The sequence below is a fragment of the Hordeum vulgare genome, chromosome 2H (assembly GCF_904849725.1).
Source record: "Hordeum vulgare subsp. vulgare chromosome 2H, MorexV3_pseudomolecules_assembly, whole genome shotgun sequence".
Classification (NCBI taxonomy): Eukaryota; Viridiplantae; Streptophyta; class Magnoliopsida; order Poales; family Poaceae; genus Hordeum; species Hordeum vulgare.
Window position 1 is genome coordinate 92,386,406 of NC_058519.1, and position 6,000 is coordinate 92,392,405.

The window sequence follows — 6,000 nt, forward strand, 5'->3', positions numbered from 1 at the left end:
TCTTTGGTTTCGGGATTTTAGAGAATTTATAGGAGAAAGAGGTAGGGCAAAGGAGGCACGTGGGGCCCACAAGCCTGCCAGACGGCCCCCAATGCCGCGGCTAGGGGTCTTGTGACCTCCCACGAGGTCTCCTGCCTTGGTTCTCAAGTTCCCCGCATATCTTCTGTTATGGAAAAAATCATCCCACAGGTTTTATTCCGTTTGGACTCTGTTTAATATTCTTCTCTAAAAAAGGTCAAAAACACGGAAAAAACCAGAAATTGGCACTTGGCACTGAGTTAATAGGTTATTCCCAAAAAAGATATAAAATAGCATATTCATGCATATAAAACATCCAAAGTTGACAAGATAATAGCATGGAACCATAAAAAATTATAGATACTTTGGAGACGTATCATTAGCCTCGATGCCTCGTTCTGACACCAAGAAGCCCAATAATTTTCCTACAGGAACACCGAAAACACACTTGGTCGGTTAAGCCTCATCAGATACACGCGTAAATTGTCGAAAGTCTCCTTGAGGTCCTCCAACTTCTGGGATCTGACTACTATGTCATCAACATAGGCGTGAACATTGCACCCAATATGATTGTGCACGCAATTCTGGATGCAGTGTTGATTTGTCGCCCCCGCGCTCTTGAGCCCGAACGGCATAGACACATAGCAGAAGGCTCCGAAGGGAGTTATAAGTGACGTCTTCTCCTGATCCGCCAGAGCCATCTTGATCTGGTGGTATCCTGAGTAAGCGTCCAGAAAACATAGTCGCTCGCAACCCGCCGTAGAGCCAATGATTTGATCAATGCGAGGGAGGGCGAAAGGGTCCTTTGGGCAGGCCCTGTTGAGGTCGGTGTAGTCCATGCACATGCAGAAAGTACCGTTCTTCTTGAGCACCAAGACCGGATTAGCCAACCACTCAGGATGAAAAACCTCAATAATGAATCCAGTGGCCAAGAGTCGGGCGACTTCCTCCCCAATTGGTTTACGTCGCTCTTCATTAAATCAGCAAAGATACTGTCGAACCGGCTTTATCTTAGGGTCAATGTTAAGGTTGTGCTCAGCGAATTATCTCGGTACACCTGGCATGTCAGAAGGTTTCCATGCGAAGATGTCCCGATTCTCATGGATGAATTCGGTAAGCGCGCTTTCCTATTTGGGATCCAGACCTGTCCCAATGGTGAATTGCTTGGAGGAGTCGCCATGCGTGAAGTCTATCAACTTCGTGCCATCTATCGGCTTAAACTAGAGGGGCGGCTCTGAATCGATTGTGGGTCTCTTGAGCGGTTTCTTATATGTCGGGTGAACATTAGCTTGATGAAACTTGAGTTCCTCAGCTACGCAAGCCGACTGAGCATAAGTTGCGTCTCCTTCCTTGCATTCTTGAGCTATCTTCCGCTCCGCGTTGATCGTGATAGTTCCCTTAGGGCCCAGCATTTTGAGCTTAAGGTAGACATAGCATGGGCGGGCCATGAAACGAGCGTAAGCCGGCCTTCCAAAAAGCGCGTGGTAAGGACTCTTGATTTTGACCACCTAAAACATGAGGGACTCGCTCCTGTAATTAGACTCTGTGCCAAAGGCCACATTAAGCTTGATCCATCCAACAGGGTATGCCGACTTACCCGGGACAATGTCGTGGAAGACCGTGGGGGATGGCATCAAATCGCCTTCTGAGAAATTCATCCGCTGAAAGGTATCGAAATATAAGATGTTAATGATGCTCCCTCCATCCATCAGGACCTTGGAAAGGGTATAGCCCCCAACCTGGGGAGCCACGACCAAAGCTAAGTCGCCAGGGTTATCAACCCGGGGCGGGTGCTCTTCCCTACTCCAAACAATGGGTTGCTCTGACCAGTTGAGGTATCTGGGAAACGCCGGCTCAACCACGCTGAAGGCTCTGTGCTTCACCTTTTGGTCCCTTTTGCAAGTACTGGTGGTGAACACATGATATTGCCCGATGTTTAGCTGTTTAGGGTTATTCCGGAAGCCGCCGTTTTCATCTTGCTGCTGGGGGGCGCCTTGCGGAGGCTGCTGCTGAAAAACACCTTGCGCATTGTATTGCTGACTGTTCTAAACCTGATACTGCCCGGTATTAGCCTGTGACACGCCCTGTGGGCCCAGGTTAGGAAATCCACCGAACGAGTGTCTGTGTGAGCCGCCTGCACCAAATTGATCCTGGTGTCCGCCATGGTTGCCTACTTGCCCGTTCTTAAGTGCTTCATCACGAAACTCCTGCATCACGTAACAATCCTCCCAAGAGTGGGTAGACGGACCTTCCGCGGTATCGTGCTATGGGCAGGGGCCTTTGAGCATCTCATGATAGTTGCATGGCTTCTTCCCGTTGAAACCCCTTTTCTTCTGACACTGGTTCCTCATACGTCTCCAACGTATCTACAATTTTTGATGGTTCCATGCTATTATCTTGTCAAACTTTGGATGTTTTGTATGCCTTTCATATCTTTTTTGGGACTAACTTATTAACTCAGTGCCAGGTGCCATTTCCTGTTTTTCCGTGTTTTTGACACCTTTCAGAGGAGAATTTTAAACGGTGTCCAAACGGAATAAAACTTCCGAAAGGATTTTTTCCAGAACAGAAGATACGCAGGGGACTTGAGAACCAAGGCAAAGGCCACCATGGGACCCCACAAGCCCCCTATGCGCGGCCAGGGGGCGTGCCTAGTAGGCTTGTGGGCCCCCTCTGGCTCGTTTGCCCTACCTCTGCCGCCTATAAATTCCTGAAAAATCCAAAACTGTGAAAGAGATCCACGAAAATACTTTTCCACCGCTGCAAGCTTCTGTCTCCGCAAGATCCCATCTGGGGCACGTTCTGGTGCCCTGCCGGAGGGGGGATTCGGATACGGAGGGCTTCTTCTTGAACACCATGACCTCTCTGATGATGCGTGAGTAGTTCACCATAGACCTTCGGGTCCATAGCTAGTAGCTAGATGGCTTCTTCTCTCTCTTGGATCTTCAATACAAAGTTCTTGATGTTCCTCATGAAGATCTATCTGATGTAATCTTCTTTTGCGGTGTGTTTGTCGAGATCCGATGAATTGTGGATTTATGATCACATTATCTATGAATCTTATTTGAGTTTCTTCTGATCTCTTATATTCATGATTTCATATCCTTGTAATTCTCTTCGAGATGTGGGTTTTGTTTGGCCAACTTGATCTATGATTCTTGCAATGGTAGAAGTGCTTGGTTTTGGGTTCATACCGTGCGGTGACCTCACCAAGTGACAGAAGGGGTAGAGAGGCACGCATCGTGTTGTTGCCATCAAGGGTAAAAAGATGGGGTTTACATCATTGGTTCGAGTTTATCCCTCTACATCATGTCATCTTGCTTAAGGCGTTACTCTGTTCGTCATGAACTCAATACATTAGATGCATGCTGGATAGCGGTCGATGTGTGGAGTAATAGTAGTAGATGCAGAAAGTATCGGTCTACTTGTCTCGGACGTGATGCCTATATGTATGATCATTGCCTTAGATATCATCATGACTTTGCGTGGTTCTATCAATTGCTCGATAGTAATTTGTTCACCCACCGTAATATTTGCTATTTTGAGAGAAGCCTCTAGTGAACACTATTGCCCTCGGGTCTACTTCACATCATATTTTTAGCCTTACGCTTTTACTTCATTGCACTTGCCGCCTTCAGATCTCACTTTGCAATCAATCTTGAAGGGATTGACAACCCCTTTATAGCGTTGGGTGCAAGCTTGTTTGTGTTTGCGCAGGTACTCTGGCACTTGGCCTGATTCTGCTACTGGATTGATACCTTGGTTCTCAAAACTGAGGGAAATATTTACTGCTCCTGTGCTGCATCACCCTTTCCTCTTCAAGGGAAAAACCAACGCAAGCTCAAGAGGCAGCAGAAGGATTTCTGGCGCCGTTGTCGGGGAGGAAGAAGTCAAGAATAGTCTCCCGTCAACGTGTCAATTTCTGGCACCGGGGATTATTCTAAGTGAAGCTTATCTAATTAAGTGTCACAAACTCATCTCTTGCATTCACTTTTTGGCCTCTCGATTTCCTCTCCCCAACTTCTGAAAAACATAAATTTACAAAAATATTTGCCTTTTTCGTTTGCCTTTCCTTTGCTTGTGTGCTATGTGCCTTCAATATGCTTGCGTCTTCGCTTGCTGAAAATCTATTGATATGGATCCTCATCCACTTGCTAGTCTCTTTAAGAGATCCAATTATGTTGAACCAATTGTTAGTGAGTTGAGTGCACTTGACTTTCTCTATGGAGTATTGCTTGAGATGCGTGAATCTGAGAATCGTGATGAAGAAATTTATGAAGCGATTCACGAGGGCTCCTTGAATGAAAAGCATGATTGCATTGGTTTCACTATAAATCCTATTAGTGTCAATCATGCTAAAAATATGCAAAACCCTAAGCTTGGGGATGCTAGTTTTGCTATGTCCACTACGTGTCGCAATAATCATGATTGGGGTGATGATTTTTCTTATGATCTTGAAAATTTGTTTAAGCCTCATGATGAATATGATATTTGCAATAATATTGAAAGTGGGTTTGGAGAAGTCATGACTTTAGTTGATGATAATCCCACTATTTTTGAAGAGCGTCAACTTTGCATGCATGTGGATCATGAAAAGAATATCCTATGTGATAGCTATATTGTTGAATTTTAATATGATCCCACATGTAATTGTTATGAGAGAGGAAAATATTGTGGTAGAAACTTTCATATCACTAATTTACCTCTCGTTATGCTGAGATTGATATTGTCTCTTTCTTCTTCCTTGCATATGGTCGTTATTGGTTGTCTTGAAAATTTGTTTTCCTATAAAATGCCTATGCATAGGAAGTATGTTAGACTTAGATGTGATTTTCACATGTTTCATGATGCTCTCTTCGTGTCTGATTGCTATCTTTTATGTGAGCATCATTGAATTATCAATGCCTAGCTAAGGGCTTTAAACAATAGCGCTTGTTGGGAGGCAACCCAAAGAATTTATCTTTTTATTTCTGTTTTGTTACGTCCTCACCATCATAATTTTGTTACGATTGTGTTTTTTGTGTTTCTTTTTGTGTTTGAGCCAAGCAAAACCTTTATGATTAGTTTGGTGAGGGTTGTTTAATCCTGCTGGAAAAAGACAGAAACTTTTCTCTCATGAACTTATTTTTCATTTATATCCAGAAAGATCTTTTGAGTTGATTCTTTTTTCTTCTAGTTGATATGCCTTTTTCCCAGGCTGTCGTAATTTTTCAGAATTTTTGAGGTACCAGAAGTATACGAAGTATACAGATTGCTACAGACTGGTATGTTTTTGACAGATTCTGTTTTTGTTGTGTTGGTTGCTTGTTTTGATGAAACTATGGATAGTATCGGGGGGTACTAGCCATGGAAAAGTGAGAATACAGTAATCTAACAGGAATATAAATAGAAATCAAGATTGCTATAGTACCTAAAGAGGTGGAAGTTTGTTTTCTTGTGCTAATGATATCACGAGTTTCTGTTTAAGTTTTGTGTTGTGAAGTTTTCAAGTTTTGGGTGATGTTCTCATGGACAAAGGGATAAAGAGTGGAAAGAGCTCAAGCTTGTGGATGCCCAAGGCATCCCAAGCCAAATTCAAGGACACCAAAAATCCTAAGCTTGGGGATGCCCCGGGAAGGCATCCCCTCTTTCGTCTTCAATCCATCGGTAACATTACTTGGAGCTATATTTTTATTCACCACATGATATGTATTTTGCTTGGAGCGTATTGTATCGTGGGAGTCTTTTCTTTTTGTTGTGTCACTATCATCCTTGCTGCACACCTTTTGAGAGATACATGCACTCAACGTGAATTTGCTAGAATACTCATCGTGCTTCACTTATATCTTTTGAGCTGTACAATTTTGCTCTATGTGCTTCGCTTAGATCTTTTAGAGCATGGCGGTGCGTAACTTGGTAGTTGGCTTGTGCTATGAAAGTAGTCCCAAAGGTGATAGGTGCCCAAAGAGGACACAATAAAAACTTCCATCTTCATGTGCATTG